We start from the raw sequence: 21778 nt of genomic DNA, 5'->3' as shown, positions 1-21778 counted from the left end.
ATCCTGATACAGTGGTCCCCAACCTTTTTGGCACCGGGGGCCAGGTTCGTGGAAAACAATTTTTCCACACACCCAGGAGGGACGATGGTTTCAGGATGATTCAGACGCATAACACTTGTTGTGCACTTTATTTCTATTATTATTACAGTCCATGGAATTCTCCAGGCCAGAATACTGGAGTGGGTAGCCGTTCCCTTTGCCAGAGGATCTTCCCAACCCAGGGATCAAACCCACATCTCCCACATTGTGGGCAGATTCTTTACCAGCTGAGCCACCAGGGAAGCCCAAGAATACTGCAGTGGGTAGCCTATCCCTTCTCCAGGGGATCTTCCCAACCCAGAAATTGAACCAGGGTCTCCTGCATTGCAGGTGGATTCTTTACCAACTGAGCTATCAGGCAAGTCCATTATTATGTACAAAAAAGATCTTCACAACCCAGATAATCACAATGGTGTGATTATTTGCCTAGAGCCAGACATCCTGAAATGTGAAGTCAAGTGGGCCTTACCAAGCATCACTTCAAACAAACCTATGGAGGTGATGGAATTCCAGTTGAGTTATTTCAAATCCTAAAAGATGATTCTGTGAAAGTGCTGCATTCAATATGCCAGCAAATTTGGAAAACTCAGCAGTGGCCACAGGACTGGAAAGGGTCAGTTTTCATTCCAATCCCAAAGAAAGGCAATGCCAAAGAATGCTCAGACTACTGCACAATTGCACTCATCTCACACGCTAGCAAAGTAATGCTCAAAATTCTCCAAGCCAGGCTTCAGCAATACGTGAACCATGAACTTCCAGATGTTCAAGCTGGTTTTAGAAAAGGCAGAGGAACCAGAGATCAAATTGTCAACATCCGCTGGATCATGGAAAAAGCAAGAGAGTTCCAGAAGAACATCTATTTCTGTTTTATTGACTATGCCAAAGATTTTGACTGTGTGGATCACAATCAACTGTGGAAAATTCTGAAAGAGATGGGAATACCAGACCACCTGGCCTGCCTCCTGAGAAATCTGTATGCAAGTCAGGAAGCAACTGTTAGAACTGGACATGGAACAACAGACTGGTTCCAAATAAGAAAAGGAGTATGTCAAGGCTGTATATTGTCACCCTGCTTATTTAACTTATATGCAGAGTACATCATGAGAAACGCTGGACTGGATGAAGCACAAACTGGAATCAAGATTGCCAGGAGAAATATCAATAACCTCAGACATGCAGATGACACCACCCTTATGGCAGAAAGTGAAGAGGAACTAAAAAGCCTCTTGATGAAAGTGAAAGTGGAGAATGAAAAAGTTGGCTTAAAGCTCAACATTCAGAAAACTAAGATCATGGCATCCGGTCCCATCACTTCATGGCAAATAGATGGAGAAACAGTGGCTGAGTTTATTTTTGGGGGCTCCAAAATCACTGCAGATGGTGATTGCAACAATGAAATTAAAAGACACTTACTCTTTGAAAGGAAAGTTATGACCAACCTAGACAGCATATTAAAAAGCAGAGACATTACTTTGCCGACAAAGGTCCGTCTAGTCAAGGTTATGGTTTTTCCAGTAGTCACATATGGATGTGAGAGTTGGACTATAAAGAAAGCTGAGCGCTGAAGAATTGATGCTTTTGAACTGTGGTGTTGGAGAAGACTCTTGAGACTCCCTTGGACTGCAAGATCATTCCTGGGTGTTCATTGGCAGGGCTGATGGAAGGGTTGAAGCTGCAACTCCAATACTTTGTCCACCTGATGCGAAGAATTGACTCATTGGAAAAGACTCTGATGCTGGGAGGGATTGGGGGCAGGAGGAGAAGGGGATGACAGAGGATGAGATGGCTGGATGGCATCACCGACTCAATGGACATGAGTCTGAGTAAACTCTGGGAGTTGGTGATGGACAGGGAGGCCTGGCAGGCTGTAGTTCATGGGGTCGCAAAGAGTCGGACACAACTGAGAGACTGAACTGATACTGATACTGATAATTATTACAGGGTGGTGTATAATGAAATAGACCACTACCATAATGCAGAATCTGACAGGAGGCAGAACTCAGGTGGTAATGAGAGACAGGGGGAGGCCGTACATACACATGAAGCTTCCCTTGCTGGCCTCCTGCTCACCCCCTGCTGCGTGGCCCAGTGCCTAGCAGGCCGTGGACCGGCACCACTCCATGGTCCAGAGCTGGGGACCCCTCTTCTAGTAGGTGTGTAATGACACCCCATCGTGGTTTTAATGTGCATTTTTCTAATAATTAATTACATCAAACATCTTTTATGTGCTTGCTTGCCACCCACATATCTTTGCGAGGGAAGTATCTGCTCAAATCTTTTCCCTATTTTTTAAATTGAGTTGTTTTGTTTGCTAATTATTGAGCATTCTTTGTATATTTTGGATACAAATCCCTTACAAAATATGTGATTTGCAAACATTTCCTTCAGTATTGTGGCTTGACTTCTCATTCTCTTGGTCTTTTGAAGAGCAGAAGTTCTTGATTTTTATGAAATCCAGTTTGTCAATTTTTTTTTATGTATCATGCTTTCAGTATTGCATTAAGAAGTCTTTGCCCAATCTAAGACCACAGTCATTTTTCTCCTAGGTTTTCTCCCAAAAGTTTGATAGTTTTATGTTTTACATTTAGGTCTGTGATCCATCTGAAGTTATTTTTTTCCCAGTTATATTGAGAAATAAATAAAACATCTGTTACTATGTAAGTTTAAGGTATAGAGCATGATGATTTGATTTACATATACTGTGAAATGATGACCACAACAGATTTAGTTAACATCCATCATCTCATATAGACACTAAAAAAAAATTTTTTTAATTATCTGTGTGATGAGAACTCTTAGGATCTGCTATGTTAACCACTATCTATCATACAAGTTAATTTTTGTATGTGGTGTGCCAAGCACCGCCCTTTCCATGCCATTCTTCCATCTGCCTACAAACTGATTAGGTACTTTTTTTTAGGTCATGCGGAGTGGCAGGTGGGATCTTAGTTCCCCAACCACAGATCGAACCTGTGTCCTCGTCATTGGGAGCACCAAGTCCTAACCACTGGACTGCCAAGGAACCTCATTAGGCATTATTTTCATCCCCACTTTACAGATGGGGATCACTGAGTGAAGCTGCAGCTTACACAACTCTTTGTTTCTCCAGAGCTCCATGCCCAAGCACTAAACTCTACTGACTTTCCCCTCGTTAGTGGTATTTGGCCCTAGAAACCGCTGGTGACCGGTGGGAGTCATTCCCGACCCTGAACCACACACATTACTCCTATTCGAAGAGTTAGTCACGAACAGTACATTTGGGAAATGCCTAAAAGACAGGATTCCACCGAGAAAAAGGGAAATAATTTGTAAAATAATCTCTAAGGGTCTTTCACCTCCCTCTTTCTATCTCTGCTATTTTACCCCTGCTGCTGCTGCTGCTAAGTCAAGTCAGTCGTGTCCGACTCTGTGCGACCCCATAGACGGCAGCCCACCAGGCTCTGCCATCCCTGGGATTCTCCAGGCAAGAACACTGGAGTGGGTTGCCATTTTCTTCTCCAGTGCATGAAGGTGGAAAATGAAAGTGAAGTCACTCAGTCGTGTCCGACTCTTCACAACCCCATGGACTGCAGCCCACCAGGCTCCTCTGTCCATGGGATTTTCCAGGCAAGAGCACTGGAGTGGGGTGCCATTGCCTTCTCCGATTTTCCCCCAGGAACAGGTGCAGTCGGTGCTGCAGTGGATACTTTCAGCCACAGCGGGGCACTAAGAGCACGGAATGCAGAAGGCAATCAGGACGCGATGAGGGCCTAGGGCCTAGAGAAGGGAGATGAAGGAATAATGGCCCGTGTCAGGAGATCTAAGGGGAACCCTGAGGCTAACTGTGGCCCCACATGGGGCTGTATCAGGGGCCCAAGTAAGCCCCAGGCCCTGTGACTACCTCTGCCTCCAGCCTTACCTGGGAAATGCCGAATCCTCATCCCTGCACCCTCACCCCTCTCCCCTCCCACTCCCCATTCACCCACCCTTAACACCCACCCACCCTTAATTATTAACAGCGGCTGTTGCTCAGTGTATAAGGACAGGATGACTCAATTCAGGCTTAGGAGTCAGGTGCCAGGAGTCTTCCGTCAGCTCATTGGTTTACTAACCATGTGATTGCCGTCAAGTCCAGCACCTGCCTGAGTCTCAGTTTCTCATCTGTAAAATGGGAAAATGGGAGTAGATGATTCCCCTGGTGTCTTCCAGCAGGAGTTCTAGAGGAGTTCCAATTTTCAAGAGGCTTGAAATTGCAGGAAGAGGGACTTCCTGGGGTCTAGTGGCTGAGACTCCACGACTGCAGGGCGCTGGGGTTTGGTCCCTGGTCAGGGAACTAGATCCCACATGCCACAGCAGAAGATCCCGCCTGCTGCAAGGAACACTGAAGATCCCACGTGCTGCAACTAACACTCAGCAAATAAATTTTTTATAAAACTTTAAAAAATAAGTAAAAAATGAAGGAAGAACCATTCTCCTCCCCAGTTTGAAAAATCATTTGATATTCTAAGCCTTAGTTTTCTCAGTGAAAAAGGGAGGATAACGTTCCTGCTTTCTGCACAGGACTGCTGTCGGCCCAGATAAGCTGATGTATGGGAAATTGCTGGAGATATATTAGGAATTCTTCTCTTTTTAATTACTATTTGTGTTCTTGGCTTGCAGAACATAGGCTAAGAAGTGAATCAATATGAGTAATTCTTGTTTCTTAACTAGTTGAATCTGGTCATTTGGTAGGTTAATATTATAGTTGGAGGCACCAGGTAAACAAATTCAAAATTTAATAGTAAAACGACTGCTGAATGCTGACAAAAGTCCATCTAGTCAAAGCTGTAATTTTTCCAGTAGTCATGTACAGGCATGAGAGTTGGACCATAAAGAAGGCTGAGCACTGAAGAATTGATGCTTTTGAATGATGGTGTTGGAGAAGACTCTTGAGAGTCCCTTGGACTGCAAGGAGATCCAACCAGTCCATCCTAAAGGAGATCAGTCCTGGGTGTTCATTGGAGGGACTGATGCTAAAACTGAAGCTCCAATACTTTGATCACTGATGCAAAGAGCTGACTCATAGCAAAAGACCCTGATGCTGGGGAAGATTGAAGGCAGGAGGAGAAGGGGACGACAGAGGATGAGATGGTTGGATGGCATCACCAACTCGATGGAGATGAGTTTGAGCAAACTCCTAGAGATAGTGATGGACAGGAAACTTGGCATGATGCAGTCCATGGGGGTCACAAAGAGTCGGAGATGCCTGAGGGACTGACAACAACTGCTGAAAAGCAAATATTACTACTCAGACAGGGCTTCCCAGGTGGCTCAGTGGTAAAGAATGTGCCTACGATGCTGGCAACACAGGAGCTCTGGGTTCAGTCCCTGGGTGGGGGAAGATCCTTTGGAGGAGAGCATGGCAACCCACTCCAGTATTCTTGCCCAAAGAATCCCACGAACAGAGGAGCCTGGTGGGCTACAGTCCATGGATCACAAAAAATCGGACACGACTGAAGAGACAGCACACGTGCATGCACACAGTACCCAGACACAAAGAGTGTAGGAGTTTAGAGGAGAGAAACATTCCCCGTAGGCTCAGTGGGCAGGGAACATCTATAGTAACAATTACTGAACTACCTACCATGCACCAGGCACTGAGCTAAGGATTTTACATAGAAAATCATAAGTCTGATTCGAAGGGGTTTTAAGGATCATCTTACAATACCTGTAACTATATATTTGTCTGTATAATTATTCACTCAAGGCCCATCTCCCCTGCTAACCTCTAAGCTGAATGACCCCAGGAGTATTTCTGTCTTGCTAACTGCTACATCCTCAGTATTGAGCCCAGTATCTAGTGTATCGTAGGTGCTCAATAAACAAAATCAGTCCAAACTCACTCCCAGTAGGAGAAGCCTTTCTACACTGACCAAGAGATGGTCACACAGTCTTTGCTTGAATGCTTCCTTTGCCCCTGGTTCTACTTTACTGAGCTTTTGTCCATTTTGAGAGAGAGGCTGAATATAGAGTCCTTCTGCACACCTCAGCAACATCGTTTGAGTTCTGCAAGTCATTAGCCTACCTAATTCTGATGGCAGGAAGGAAAGGAGTTTGGTGGCCAGAAAGGGTGTAGGGTCAAATGAAGAGCTTTTCCCAGCAGTGGAAGGGACTTGTCCATGTTCGAGGCAGATGGAACCTGAAGAGAGAACAGACTGTCGGCACTGGGGAGGAAGGGACCAACAAAGGACCTGCTGTGGGACCTTGTGCATCAGGGTGGCCGACCTTAGCTCAGTCCCAGCCAGTCATGGTGGTCTCCTCCTCCTTGCCAGGGACTGACTTGGGAATGAACACGTGATCCAGTTCTGACCAATGAGTTGGGAGAGAAGGTCTGTGGAGGGGCTTCAGGGAAGTCCTCTCTTAAGAAGCACAGGCTAAAAGAGATGGTCCCTTTTATTCCCCTGACAAACGCAGGAGTTAGTACTACTGGCAGGCACAGCTGGTTCTGGTCCCACTAGTTTCAAGAAAAATTCTGGAGTTGAGTCTCATGGACTGCCTCAGCTCACATATCCATCCCTGAGCTAATCACTGAAGCCAGGGGAGGCAGAACGCCTGCTCGTCAAGAAGAGAGCAAAACACTGGCTTGAAACTCAACATTAAGTAAACTAAGATGGTGGCATCCAACCCCATCACTTCATGGCAGATAGAAGGGGGGAAAGCGGAAATGTTGACAGGTTTTATTTTCTTGGATTCCAAAATCACTGCGGACAGTGACTGCAGCCATGAAATGAAAAGACCCTTGCTCCTTGGAAGGAAAACTATGACCAACCTAGACAGCATATTAAAAAAGCAGAGACATCACTTTGCCCACATAGGCCCATATAGTCAGTCAGTGCTATGGTTTTTCCAGTAGTCATATACAGATGTGAGGGTCAGACCGTAAAGACAGCTGAGCACTGAAGAACTGATGCTTTTGAACTGTGGTGCCAGAGAAGATTCTTGAGAGTCCCTTGGACAGCAAGGAGGTCAAACCAGTCCATCCTAAAGGAAATCAACCCTAAATATTCATTGGAAGGATTGACACTGAAGCTCCAATACTTTGGCCACCCGATGTGAGGAGCCAGCTCATTGGAAAAGACCCCAATGCTGGGAAAGATTGAAAGCAAAAGGAGAAGAGGGCAGCAGAGCTGAGATGTTAGATAGTATCACCCGCTCATTGGACATGAATTCGAGCAAACTCGGAGAGATAGCGGAGGACAGAGGAGCCTGGCATTCTACAGTCTATGAGGTCTCAAAGAGTCAGACATGACTTAGCAACTGAACAATAAGAGCAAGCCAAGAAGAAATGACACACTCGCTATTAGACATGTACGAGGAGATGGGAGCCCAGAGATCAAGGTGCAGTTCAGGTCAATCCAACAAATAACAGTTGAGCGCCTTCTATGTAACAAGCACTGTTCAGGGCACCGTTACCTAAGGAAGGAGGGATGACTTCTCAGCATCCATTCTACCAACCATAAGACAAGTTAGAGAAACAGGAGCTCTGAGGTCACAAATGGTATCTGGACAAGTTATAATCAACACAGTCATGTTGCCTAATTCGTGGCTTGTGTTACCAAGCCAGTTGCTGGCAGTTGTGAAATGGGCCGCGGTTTACTTTCTTACCTAGAAGCCCACTGACACTGACCCAGTCGTCTGTGTTCTTCAGGCTATGCCCGTAGGTATTGAAATGTATTTGGCTAATTTGATCAAGTGATATGTTTCTAGCTTGCAATGACAAAATATAAGCAGAGTTTTTATTAGCCAATAATTCATTAAGTTACAAGTCATTGAAACTTAATTCAGGCTAAAGACTAAGGCGCAACTGGGAGGAGTCTAGGGTACAAATTTAAGGGCACTCATGCTCAGGAGTATACAAGCAAGCCTGCCCGGCTGCAGTCCTAGTCAGACCCAATTCAAACCAGCTTAAGCCAAAATAGAAAATTAAAGACTGAACATTCTAAGCAGAAGAAGCACATGGTGAAGCTGGTCTCTAGGACACATGGATCCAGGGCTCAAACACACCAGTATTTGCTAATTCTCTCCTTTTGTCCCCTTCCTCTCTCCCGTCTCCTTTCTTCTGCTTTTCTCTGCCTTTTCACTTCAGTCTCTCACCACCATTAGTCTTTCTCCTTTCAGTTAGATCACAGTTGCAAGCAGCATTAGACTAAGGTCTTCATTTTGCAAGAAAAACTGGGACAGATGAGGCAAAGAGGGGGTACATGAAGGAAAAAAAAAAAAATCTCAGGGAAGACTTCCCATTGGCTACCCTGGGTCACATGTCTGTGCCTAGACCAATCACTGTGGCCAAGGATAATATAATTGCCTGATCTGGGACTTGTGCTCAGCCCTGTGGTCTAGAGGCTGAAGGTTAGGACCAGAAGAGTGGAGGGTCTGATGGGCAAAGACAACTCTTAGTATTTTAAATCTGAGACACTCTAGTCTTTGTTATTTTTCTATTGAAACAGTTATTTTTAAACAACACAGCTTGATAACCTGAGGTTTATAAAAATTGCACCAATTGAGTTACAGAAAAATAGATACCACCCCTGATCAGGAAGAGGTAGTGGCAACAAAGACTGAAAAGATACATTAGAGCCAGATCGTGGGGGTCCTTTCATTATTTCAGTAAATCCGTGTCCAAAGCCTTAGGTGCCAGGAACTGTGGAGTTTGAACTCTCTTCTGTAAGCAGCAAGGCGCTTTTAAGCAGAGGCATTTCAGAGTAAGAGAAACTGCTGAAAAGTCACCAAACAATGTGACCGTCAGCTGTCAAGGCTGGAAGAGAAACAACACACCCATGTGCTAGAAAGGACTGCAGATAAATCTCTGGCTCAAATCTGAGAGAGACAAGGCAGGGAAAGACCACTAAGGCAACCCGTCAGCTGAAAAAAGCCAAGTATCTGCAGCATTTCCCACCCAGCAATCCTTGGTCTGTGAGCAGTTGGAACTCATTGCTTTCACGGCCTTGAGTTTCCAGCCCACAGGCTGAAAGCCTTGCAGTAAACTCATCTTTCTCTTTTGTTGTATTTAGCGGACAGACTTTGGTTTGTTCAGAATGGATACACTGAAGAATCACAGCCTTGACAGTATGCAGTAGTTCAACCGTGCCGATGAGGATGCTGAGGCTGTGAGGGGGTCACGCAGCTGGAAAGTGATGGAGCCTGGACGTGGACTGAACCCAGGCAATGCCACTTCAGAACCCACCCTCTTTAACTTAACTGCCCAGTGCAGAGAAGCCCCTCAAAATCCTTCTGTCTGGAACCACGTGCTGTGCTGTGCTTAGTCGCTCAGTTGTGTCCGACTCTTTGTGACCCCGTGGACTGTAGCCTGCCAGGCTCCTCTGTCCATGGGGATTCTCCAGGCAAGAATACCAGAGTGGGTTGTCATGCCCTCCTCCAGGGGAGCTTCCCAACCCAGGGATCGAACTCAGGTCTCCTGCATTGCAGGTGGATTCTTTATCATCTGAGTCACCAGGGAAGCCCAAGAATACTGGAATGGGTAGCCTATCCCTTCTCCAGGGGATCTTCCCTACGCAGGAATCAAACCGGGGTATCTCTAATGAGAAAGCCTGCACTTCTTCAGGGAGGAAATATGAGCAGGAGTCCAAGCCAGGAAGATTCTCTCAAGTCTCAGGCTCAGCTACTAATGAATATTGACAGGGGAAAAAAAGGAAATCTCATGTTTCCTTGATTCTAAGACACACCATCCATTTAATTGAAAGTAGGGAAAGAAAGGGTTTCCCTGGTGGCTCAGCAGTAAAGAACCCGCCTGCCAATACAAGAGACTCAAGTTCGATCCCTGGGTCAGGAAGATCCCCTGGAGAAGGAAATGGCAACCCACTCCAGTATTCTTGCTTGGAGAATCCCATGGACAGAGGAACCTAGCTGGCTACAGTCCATGGGGTCACAAAAGGGTCAGACAGGACTTAGTGAATAAACAACAAAGGGAAATAAACATTTCATTGAATATATGGTTGATGATAAAAACACATCCTGATTTCAGAAACATCATAACAGGGAAAATATGCATCTTTGGTTAAGAGAATGGAGTAAATAGTCCAAAATGTCTTTGAGAAACTTGTTAGAGATCTTTTCTTAAATCTTCCTTGAATGTACATAGTGTGGCCAATCTTTTCTGTAAAAGAACTTAAAGCTGGGTTCTTTGATTTCCACCCCCAGCAACATCTGTGCCAGAGCTAATCACTCCCTTCCTGCCTGTGCCTCATGTTCGCCTCTTTCAAGCCACGGAGTAATTTGAGTGTTTACTTATCTCCCCTGAAAGGTTCCAGGCTGGAGAAAGAGGCTCGCAGCCTGAATCACATCCTAGTCGCCTCCGACGCTCCAGCCCAGGACCTGGCACATGGTGGGCTCTTAGCGAACATTTCCTGATGGGTCACATGAGTGAATCCAAGAGCCAGTAAAAGCAAGAACAGGTGAAGAGTGATCCCTACATCTAGCCCACAGCACAGTGTGTATGCACCACACCTGGTAGAACCCGAGTATGTCTCCAGAGGTTTGAGCATCAGAGGCAGAAGGAGCAGAAGACAGACCTCCTTTCAAGCACAGGGGGTAGGGAGAGGCATTGGTTATGTGACCTTGTAGGAGAGGCTTTCACCCTGGATGTGGTGCGGGGTCTGGCCTCTGGCCCTGCTATTGCCAAAATCCATCAATTCTGGAAGGAAACCTGGAGCTGCTAAGCTCACCTTCCCCCTCCTCAACTCACAGGCAGGAAGAAGGCGGGACACATTTTCTCCCCAAAATATGCAGAATGGCGGTTGCCATGAGCACTGGGATCCGCATGTTACTTGACATCCGTTTTTTTAGAAGTTCGGTTGCCATGGTAACAAAATACCATTTGCGAGACTGAAGATGCATCTCTGGCTCAAATCTGAGAGAGAGGAGGCTCTTTCTAGACATCTCCTGGAGTGGCGGGGCGGAACCAAGCCTCCCACCTCGGGGACTCTGATAAACATCAAAGAATTAAATTAAAGTGCACTGAAGCAGCCTGGGGTAAAAAAAAAAAAATGCTGATGGAAGGGAAATGAGGCTCCCATCAGGCTGCCTGGATTGGGGAGCTGCCCAACACAGTCCCCAAAGCCAGCCCAGGCCACTGCTGACACGGCCTGGCACATTGGGGGCAGGTGATTTCAAACAGAGGCGCTGTTGCTGGTGGTACATATCTCAAGAACAGGCAAACACAGTCAGAGCCAAAACAACAGATGTTCCTTCAAGAAAATATTTATTGTGCATCCACTATTAGCCATGAATAGCCCTAGGCACTGAGGATACAGGCAGAAATCCTTCCCGAGGAACCCAGATCCTCAAGGAGACAGCTGATGAAGTATTACTAATATGTGGTTTATTAGAAGGTGGGCTAGGTGAGGAGACTGATACTACCGCTCTCCAAAGTTGTTCACATCCTAATCCCTGCGAATTTGTGAATACATCACCTTATGTGGCAAAAGGGATTTTGCAGATGTGATCAAGTTAAGGATTTTGTTGTTTTGTAGGCGCTAAGTTGGGTCCAACTCTTTTGCAACCCCATGGACTGTATCAAGATTGCCAGGAGAAATATCAATAACCTCAGACATGCAGATGACACCACCCTTATCGCAGAAAGCGAAAAAGAACTAAAGAGCCTCTTGATGAAACTGAAAGAGGAGAGTGAAGAAGTTGGCTTAGAACTCAACATTTAGAAAACTAAGATCATGGCATCCAGCTCCATCACTTCATGGCAAATAAATGGGGAAACAGTGGAAACAGTGATAGAGTTTATTTTGCGGGGCTCAAAAATCACTGCAGATGGTGACTGTAGCCATGAAATTAAAAGACGCTTGCTCCTTGGAAAAAAAGTTATGACCAACCTAAACAGCATATTAAAAAGCAGAGACATTACTTTGCCAACAAAGGTCCATCTAGTCAAAGCCATGGTTTTTCCAGTAGTCATGTATGGATGTGAGAGTTGGACCATAAAGAAAGCTGAGCGCCGAAGAATTTATGCTTTTGAACTGTGATGTTGGAGAAGACTCTTGAGAGTCCCTTGGACTGCAAGGAGATCCAACCAGTCCATCCTAAAGGAAATCAGTCCTGAATATTCATTGGAAGAACTGATGTTGAAGCTGAAAGTCCAATCCTTTGGCCACCTGATGCGAAGAGCTGACTCATCTGAAAAGATCCTGATGCTGGGACAGATTGAAGGCAGGAGGAGAAGGGGACGACAGAGGATGAGATGGTTGGATGGCATCACCGACTCAATGGACATGAGTTTGAGCAAGCTCCAAATGTTGGTGATGGACAGGGAGGCCTGGCATGCTGCAGTCCATGGGGTCGCAAAGAGTCAGACACACTTAAAAAAAGAAAAAGAAAGTGGGTGGACCAGGGTGGGAGAAGTGGAGGTGACAGGAAGGGTCAGATCCTGGATACACCTGCAGTGGAGCTGACGTGAACAGTTCAGACTGGCGAAGGGAGTGAGGGAAAGAGAGGAGTCAAGACTGATGCTAAAATTCTTGGCCTGAGTAACTAACTGAGAGTCTGGCATGGCCATCCCCGTTTTTAGTCACTTGAATTTTGAGAAGTTTATTTGACGTCCAAGAGTGGAGGTTAGGAAAGAGAATGGACTCAGAAATGGTCCAGGCTACAGATAGAATTTGGAAGTGAAGTGAAAGTCACTCAGTCATGTCCGACTCTTTGCGACCCCATGGACTATACAGTCCATGGAATTCTCCAGGCCAGAATACTGGAGTGGGTAGCCTATCCCTTCACCAGCGGACCTTCCTGACCCAGGAATCAAACCAGGGTCTTCTGCATTGCAGGGGGATTCTTTACCAACTGAGCTATCAGGAAGCCCTTAGAATTTGGAGGTGGTTAGTTAATAAAAAGGGACTTCACTGATAGCTCAGTTGGTAAAGAATCCACTTGCAAAGCAGGAGACCCTGGTTCAATTCCTGGGTTGGGAAGATCCCCTGGAGGGGGAGCATGGCAACACACTCCAGTATTCTCTCCATGGACAGAGGAGCCTCTCCCCAGGGACAGAGGAGCCTAGTGGGCTATAGCCCACGGAGTCTCGGAGAGTCGGGCACGACTGAGTGACTAAGCATAAGCACAGCTTATAAAATGGTATTTCAAGCTAAAGGCCTGGATGCGGTCACTAAGGGAGCATGAGGCATTTCCACATCTCAAGGTCCAGGAGATAGGGAGAACTCAGCAGAGGTGGCTGAGACGAGTGGTCATTGAGAAAGGACAGCAAGTGAGGACATAAAGGCAGAGCATTCAGAAGGAAGAGGTGAGATGTATCAGGTGCTGCCGGGAGCCCAGCAAGGTCCGCGCTAGGAATCCACCGCTAGAGACGGCAGCTTGGCAGTTGTCGGTGACCTTGAGAAGCACAGCGGCAGCCAAAGCCGGATGTGAGCAGGTCCAAGAAAGTAAGAGGGAAGAAACTGGACCCAAGAGGCAAAGAGCTCTTTTTCTCATTTTTCTGTACAAAAAAGAAGCAAAGAAATAGGGATCAGCTGCAGAGATGATGTCAAATCCAGAGAGGGTTTTACTTCGGCTTGGTTTTGTGTGATGGGAGAAATGATAGCACGCTGGCATGCTGATGGGAAAATGATCCAAAAGGCAGCGGGGGTGGGTAATGATAGCACAGGATGCAGTGGGGGGCTCCCTTGGAGTGACGGCCTCGAGCGCACGAACAGGGAGAGGCTCCAGGCGCCAGCGGGGGACTGGCTTTGGGCAGCTGGTCCATAGCGGCTGAGAGGGAGGGTGGAGACGAGCGCAGATGCCAGTGGGCGGGTGGATGTGCGGCAGAGTCTGTCCGCTTCTCATTGCCCCAGTTTTCTCGGGGAACTAGGAAACAAGAGCCTCAGCGGAGAATAAGGACAGGGAAGGAAGCGTGGGGATGTGAAGAGTGAGGAGGAGGTATGAGCTTGTCAAACAGGAGAGTGAGAGAGTGAACGCACTAGGGAAACGTAGCAGAACCGCCTGGCAGGCCTAAGGGCTTACTCAAGACGGTGGTCGTAGCAGACTTCCCTGGTAGTCCAGTGGTTAAGAATTCACCTGCCAATGCAGGGGACAAGGGTTCGACCCCTGGTCCAGGAAGATTCTACGTGACTGGGGGCAACTAAGCCCATAAACCACAGCTACTGAGCCCGTGCTCCGGGGCCCACACTCTGCAACAAGAGAAGCCACCGCCATGAGAAATCTGGCCCCGAAATGAAGAGCAGCCCTCACTCACTGAATCTAGAGAAAAGCAATGAAGGCCCAGGGCAGCCAAAAATTAATTAATTGTTTAAAAAAGACCAGTGGTCATGAATGTGGAGTGAGCTGTGGTTTCTTTCTCCAACCAGGCTGCACTGCACGGGTGCAGAGAGGGAGTAAGCAGACAGTTGGACGGAATGAGATTTGCTCAGGTTAGAAATAATAACCCAGGGGAAGGGAAAGGCATGTGAGGGGCTCGTGGGAGGCAGAATAACGGTCCCCTGAAAGACGTCCACATCCTCCCCCTTGGAATCTCTGAATATATTAGACTAGGCGGCAAAAGGGAATTACAGTAAGGTTGCAGACAGAATTAAGGTTGCTAACCAGTTGACCATGAAATGGCTCATGGAATGGAGAGGTTATCAGAGGTTATCTTGTGTGGTCTTCTCTTGTGTTGTTGGAAGAGGGTGTTTGCTATGACCAGTGCGTACTCTTGGCAAAAATCTATTAGCCTTTGCCCTGCTTCATTCTGTACTCCAAGGCCAAATTTGCCTGTTACTCTAGGTGTTTCTTACTTCCTACTTTTGCATTCCAGTCCCCTATAATGAAAAGGACATCTTTTTTGGGTGTTAGTTCTAAAAGGTATTGTAGGTCTTCATAGAACCGTTCAACTTCAGCTTCTTCAGTGTTACTGGTTGGGGCATAGGCTTGGATTACTGTGATATTGAATGGTTTGCCTTGGAAACGAACAGAGATCATTGTGTCATTTTTTGAGATTGCATCCAAGTACTGCATTTTGGACTCTCTTGTTGACCATAATGGCTACTCCATTTCTTCTAAGGGATTCCTGCCCACAGTAGTAGGTATAATGGTCATCTGAGTTAAATTCACCCATTCCAGTCCATTTTAGTTCGCTGATTCCTAGAATGTCAACATTCACTCTTGCCATCTCCTGTTTGACCACTTCCAATTTGCCTTGATTCATGGACCTAACATTCCAGGTTCCTGTGCAATATTGCTCTTTACAGCATCAAACCCTGCTTCCATCACCAGTCCCATTCACAACTGGGTGATGTTTTTGCTTTGGCTCCATCCCTTCATTCTTTCTGGAGTTATTTCTCCACTGATCTCCAGTAGCATATCGGGCACCTACCGACCTGGGGAGTTCATCCCACTTACCCTGTGGGATGCTTTAAATTGACATTATGTAGGGCTCATCTGTGTATGAACCCTAGATAATGTAGAACCTAGAAAAATGTAGAAGCTCAAAAAGTGGCACAAGATGACCCTAATCCCAAGGCAGGAATAGAGATGCAGACCTAGAGAATGAATGTGTGGACACAGAGTGGGGTAGGGGAGGGAGGGGTGAATGTGGAGATTAGGGTTGACATAAATACACCCCCATGTGTAAAACAGATCCCTAGTGGGAACCGGCGGTGTGGCACGGAGAGCTCAGCTCAGTGCTCCATGATGACCTAGGCGGGTGCAGTGGACAGAGAGGGAGTCCACGAGGGAAGGGATATATGTATGCACGTAGCTGACTCACGTCATTGTACAGCAGAAGGTAACACAGCTATGTAAAGCAATTGCACTCCAGTAAAAATAAATACACTAAAAAACTGACATTATGTAGGGGTTGCAGGTTTTGACAATGGCAAGGTCAAGGGTATGACAGTGAGGATGAGTGCTGAGATGGGTGGAAGACAGGATCCTCAGGGGAGGGACAGGGAGGCAGCAATGTCAGAGGACCACTTCATGGATATTGAAGTAGCCAAGAATTAAGCAGGAGTGGCTGAGCAGAGAACACTGAGCCATGAGCTCAGACCTTAAGAGAGATGGCCCCCGGGGCTGGTAGATGACTGAGCAAAGAGAAGGATTGGGTGGTGTGGTCTAGTGGCCTAGGAGACTTTAGGAAGGAAAAGAGGGTTTTGACTTGGGAGCAACAAGGACATCTGTTCGTTTAGCACATATCCTGTGACATACAGCCCTCTCCCAAGCAAGACTGTAAGCTCCAGAGTAGGCGACACACATATGCCTTATTCTCCTCCATACCCTGTGCCTACATATCAAGTGGTCAGAAATCGTTTGTTGAATGGCTGATTGAGGGAATGAAGATATAAAACAGATAAACAAGGACCTGCGATATAGCACAGGAACCCATATTCTGTATCTTGTAATAACCTGTAATGGAAACGAATATGAAAAATCAGATCAGATCAGATCAGTCGCTCAGTCGTGTCTGACTCTTTGCGACCCCATGAATCGCAGCACGCCAGGCCTCCCTGTCCATCACCAACTCCTGGAGTTCACTCAGACTCATGTCCATTGAGTCAGTGATGCCATCCAGCCATCTCATCCGCTGTCATCCCCTTCTCCTCTTGCCCCCAATCCCTCCCAGCATCAGAGTCTTTTCCAATGAGTCAACTCTTCGCATCAGGTGGCCAAAGTACTGGAGTGTCCGCTTTAGCATCATTCCTTCCAAAGAAATCCCAGGGCTGATCTCCTTCAGAATGGACTGGTTGGCTCTCCTTGCAGTCCAAGGGACTCTCAAGTCTTCTCCATGAAAAATATGAAAAATAAATATATGTTACTTATATATTTATAAATATATATATAGCTGAATCACTTTGCTGTACACTAGAAACTAACACAACATTGTAAATCAATTATACTTCAATAAAAAATTTTTTTAATTAAAAAAGAGTGACTATATGTGTTTAGATGAAGGAGGCCACGCTGGAGGGATTCACAGGGAGGTTAGTGTCAGCACAGGATGGAGCCGACCTTGACATTCCCTCCTCTGACCCCATCTTTGCTCCCACCTGCTCTGGCTCAGGGCCTGGGGCGCTGTAGGGGTCTCCTCTTGTCTGCATTCCTGAGACCCAGCTGTATCCAAATACCAGCCTTGGTTTAGGCAGCTCTGTTTTCCAAACACGACTTCGCTTCGCACTGGACTGTAATTTGATGGCTGCAACAGCTTATCTCACAAACACAGGTGCGCTGAAGGTAATATTTTCATCCGTCACCTTTGCTCCCCTCTTGCATTCATACCGCTCAGTACTGAGGCATCTGATTGTAGACTAATGCTATTCTGAAGGCGCCTTTCTGCTGAAAACCCTTCAGAATGAACAGCAATTTGGGTCACATTCCTCTCTTTCTTTATTTCTTAGTCACAAATGCACATGCACAATTTTTCCAAAGGTTAAGAACACGCCACACAGATTTTAGTTACTGATCTGTCAGTTACTAGCTGTGTGGCCTTAGGGAAGTTATTTCACCGCTCTGAGTCTCTGCTCCCTCATCTGTAAAACAGGAATTATAAATATCAGTAGTTCCTATCTCGCAAAAGTAATCATGAGGGTTGGCTCTGATAAAGGAAAAGGTTTTGCATAATTCTGACCACTTAAGTAAATATTGGTTTGTTATTATTAGAAATGAATAGAGCTGAATGAATTAGAAATGAAAACAGCTTCAAGAAAAGTCAAACAGTTACAGCTTCAAACAAATCTGCAGCAGACTTCTGGATGTTCATGAGCATTCTACAGCAAGCTATTCTTTAAAAAGAAATGAAAGTGAAAGTCGCTCAGTCGTGTCTGACGCTTTGCGACCCCATGGATTACCTGTCAGGCTTCTCTGTCCATGGAATTCTCCAGGCCAGAACACTGGAGTGGGTAGCCTTTCTCTTCTTCCAGGGAATTTTCCCAACACAGTGATCGAACACAGTTCTCCCGCATTGCAGGCAGATTCTTTACTGTCTGAGCCACCAGGGAAGCCTAATATGCACACACAAATGTTTACCGATTTAGCACCAAAGGGTATGCACACACACACACACAGACACACACAGCCCCTTATAACTGAAGTGCATTCACATGGTAAATCATAGTTCATTTCTATTCATCACTTATATAATCATTTACAACCACCAGGATACTAAGAAAATTGTACTTTAAGAGCACTGAAAAAGCTTGCCAACCTCTCTCTAAATGAAACAGTTCCCCAGCCTTCCAGAGAAGCAGTGTACCAAATGCTATCTACCTTTTTCAGAGAGGAAAGGCAAGCAGTCCAAGGTCACAAAATGAGTCACTGACGGAAGTAAGACTTTTAAAAAAATAAAAATAAAAGTGTATGTGCTGTCCTTTAAGAATTATGTACTGACCTGTCATCAATGAAGGGTGGCTCTAAGTTGTTTTTTTCAGACTGGGGAGAACGAAAGCTGAGTCAAATGATGGGAACACATCTCACTCAGCTATTCAGCAACTATCTTTTGAGTTCCTACTATGTTCCAGATACCAATCAGGGCCGTGTGGAGTTAGGAGGACTTCCCTGGTGGTCCAGCGGCTAAGGCTCCACACTCCCAGAGCAGAGGGCCCAGGTTAGATTCCATGCTGGGGGAACTAGATCCCCCATGCCACAGCTAAGCGTCCACATACTGCAACTAACAATCCTGCGTGCTGTGACCAAGACCTAACACATAAATAAGTAAATATTTTTAATAATAAATAATAATAATAATAAACAGATGTATTCACTGTCCCAGGAGTTCCCAAAGCCTTGGGAGCCTTAGGAGTAGAGGAGGGCAGGAATTAAATAAATGATTACACAAATAATGAATTAATGACTGTTCTGATACATGTTACGAGAGAGACAACCAAGGAAGTCAGCACAGTTCATTCAGGGAACTATTTTCCTAAGAGAAGTGACTTCTAAGACAGCTTGAAAGATGAAGACTGGAAGAGGAGATGAGAAAGAATGGGGACCAGAGGGAACAGAGTGTGGAAAAGACCTGGGGGGCAAGACAGCACTTAGAGGTTAGAGGCACTGGGTACAGCATGGCTGAGGCCCAGAGATGGGAGCAGAGGGCACCTTGTAGGGAAGCTGGGCAGGGGGAGAAGGGGGCGCAACCTGAGTTTTGGAGCTCATGTGACAGGCTGGGGATTATATTCAGTTCCTTTTGGTAAAAATCTAGAAAAATGGTAGATGAACATATTTGCAAAGCAGAAATAGAGACACAGATGTAGAAAACAAACATATGGACACCAAGGGGGCAAAGGGGTGGTGGGATGCATTAGAAGGTTGGGCCTGACACATACACGCTGCTGTGTATAAAACGGGCAACTAACGAGAACCTGGGCGTCCCTGGTGGCTCAGCTGGTAAAGAATCCTGCAATCCGCCTGCAATGCGGGAGACCTGGGATCAATCCCTGGGTTGGGAAGACCCCCTGGAGAAGGGAAAGGCTACCCACTCCAGTATTCTGGCCTGGGGAATCCCATGGACAGAAGAGCCTGGCACGCTACAGTCCATGGGGTCGCAAAGAATTGGACACGACTGAGCAACTCTCGCTTCACTTCACTTCAATGAGAACCTGCTGTGTAACACAGGGAACTCGACTCCGTGCTCTGTGGTGATCTAAGTGGGAAAGAAATCCAAAAAAGATGGGATATATGCATATAGCTGTTTTACTTTGCAGACAGCAGAAACACTGTAAAGCAACGCCACTCCAACAAACATTTTAAAACAAAAATCCATAGCGTAGTGACTCGAAACAAAAATAACTTCATTATCTCACAGTTTTTGTGAGTCAGGAATTGGGGAGCAGCTGCTTGGCAGCATGATGCTGGTTCAGGGTCTCTCCCAAGGTAGACGTCAGCTGGGGCGACAATCAGCCGAAAGCCTGACTGGCGAGGAAGGGCCATTTCCACAGTGGCGCCCTCACCTGGACGGTGACCTGGCGGAAGGCCTTAGCTCCTTGCCAAGTTCTCATGTGTCCTGTGTCCTCATGACACAGCAGCTGGTTCCGGCCAGCAAGAGTGATCCAGGAGAGAACAAGGCAGAAGCCCCCCTAACTTTCGTGTTCGAGCCTCAGAAATCAGAAAACCTTTCCATTACTCAGGTCGGCCCGATACAGGGTGGAGGGGGGCCACACACAGGCATGAATACCAGGAAGTGGGGTTCACGGGGACCCGCCTTAGAGGCCAGCTCCACCAGGAATGTCTTACACATCACTACCTGTCTCCAGGTGCCCCCACGGTGTCCAGTTTTGAACTCACGCGTGTGTACTCAGTAGATCAGTTGTGTCTGACTCTTGGCAATCCTATGGACTGTAGCCCACCAGGATCCTCTGTCCATGGGATTCTCCAGGCAAGAATATTGGAGTGGGTTGCCATTTCCTCTTCCAGGGGATCTTCCCAACCCCGAGATGGAACCTACATCTCCTGAGTCTCCTGCATCAGCAAGCAGATTCTTTACCACTGAGCCACCTAGGAAGCACCCACCCAGTAAAATGACTCCTTTGATGAGGGAATGTCCAAACCGGAAGGAATTAGTCCAACTTCTTCATCTGGCATGACCATATCATACTGAATGGATACATAAATTAATGTGGATTAATCGATTGACATGCATTTAGGTATCTTGAGCACCATGATGAACCATCAGAAGAGCACTGAGGAGCGGTTTCCATTTGACATGGAGAAACAAGATAAAGTCCCCGTTCCTTCCCCAAGCCTCCCTAAATGACAATAAGGGAACGGAAGTGGCGTAAACTGACAAGGAAAAGGAAGGGGGCGATGACAGCCAGTGAGTGGTGTTGAGGACATGTTTGAGGGTGGAAGGAACGCGGACAAGGGGGAGCAAGCGCAGTGGAGCAGAAATAATGGAAACCCAGAAAGAGTCAAGTCGTGCCCTGCTAAGGAGCCCCAGAAATCCAGGAACCCCACACCCCAGACATCTCTGGTGACAGCAGACCAGGTGTGAAAACTGAGGATCAGTGAGAGCCTGCAGTGGAAGCCCTAGGTATTCTCCCCTCTCTGCAGCAGCGTGGAGATTCCCACCTCACCCCCCGCATCAGAAGACCGGAGCTCTCCTCTCTGGGGAGACCTACTCCAGGTGCCTCTGGGCTGAGGACTCCAGGGGTGACAGAGGGTGCGGAGGCTCCATCCGGAACAGCCAGCCCATCTACTGACCAGTGAGACCTCCAGGAGGCCCCGTCTCCACTCTGCCCCCACAATCCTGGCAGCCGGGTTTATACACCCCCACCCCCACGGGCAGGAGGCGCCTGGAGCTCTTCCTGGGGACCCCGGCCAGCCCAAAAGAAGAGACCTACAGACCTCAACACTGGAGAGTTGTTAAAACAGGAAATGAGGGACTAACCTAGGGGTACAGTGCACAGGAGTCCGCCTGCCAATGCAGGAGACTCGGGTTTGGTCCTTGGTCTGGGAAGACTCCACGCGCTGCGGAACAACTAGGTCCTCGCGGTACTAATACTGAGACCCCGCGCTAAGCCACAGCTACCGAGCCTGCGCGCTGCAGCTACTGAGCCCGGGCACCTAGAGCCCGTGCTCCAGGCCAGAAGAAGCCGGGGGACCCACCGAGGAGTGAACCCTGTTCACTGCAACCAGAGAAAGCCCTGTGCAGCAACCAAGACTCGCTGAAACCATAAACAGAAAAAAAAATTTTTTTAAACAGAGCTGGATGGTGGTTAAAGTGGTAAAAACAGATTTGGCGGGGGAGGGGGGGCAGCTCAGAAAAGTGGTAAAAATATATATA

Source organism: Bubalus bubalis, chromosome 2 (assembly GCF_019923935.1).
Source record: "Bubalus bubalis isolate 160015118507 breed Murrah chromosome 2, NDDB_SH_1, whole genome shotgun sequence".
NCBI classification, from domain to species: Eukaryota; Metazoa; Chordata; class Mammalia; order Artiodactyla; family Bovidae; genus Bubalus; species Bubalus bubalis.
Note: the sequence above shows the minus strand (reverse complement) of the source record.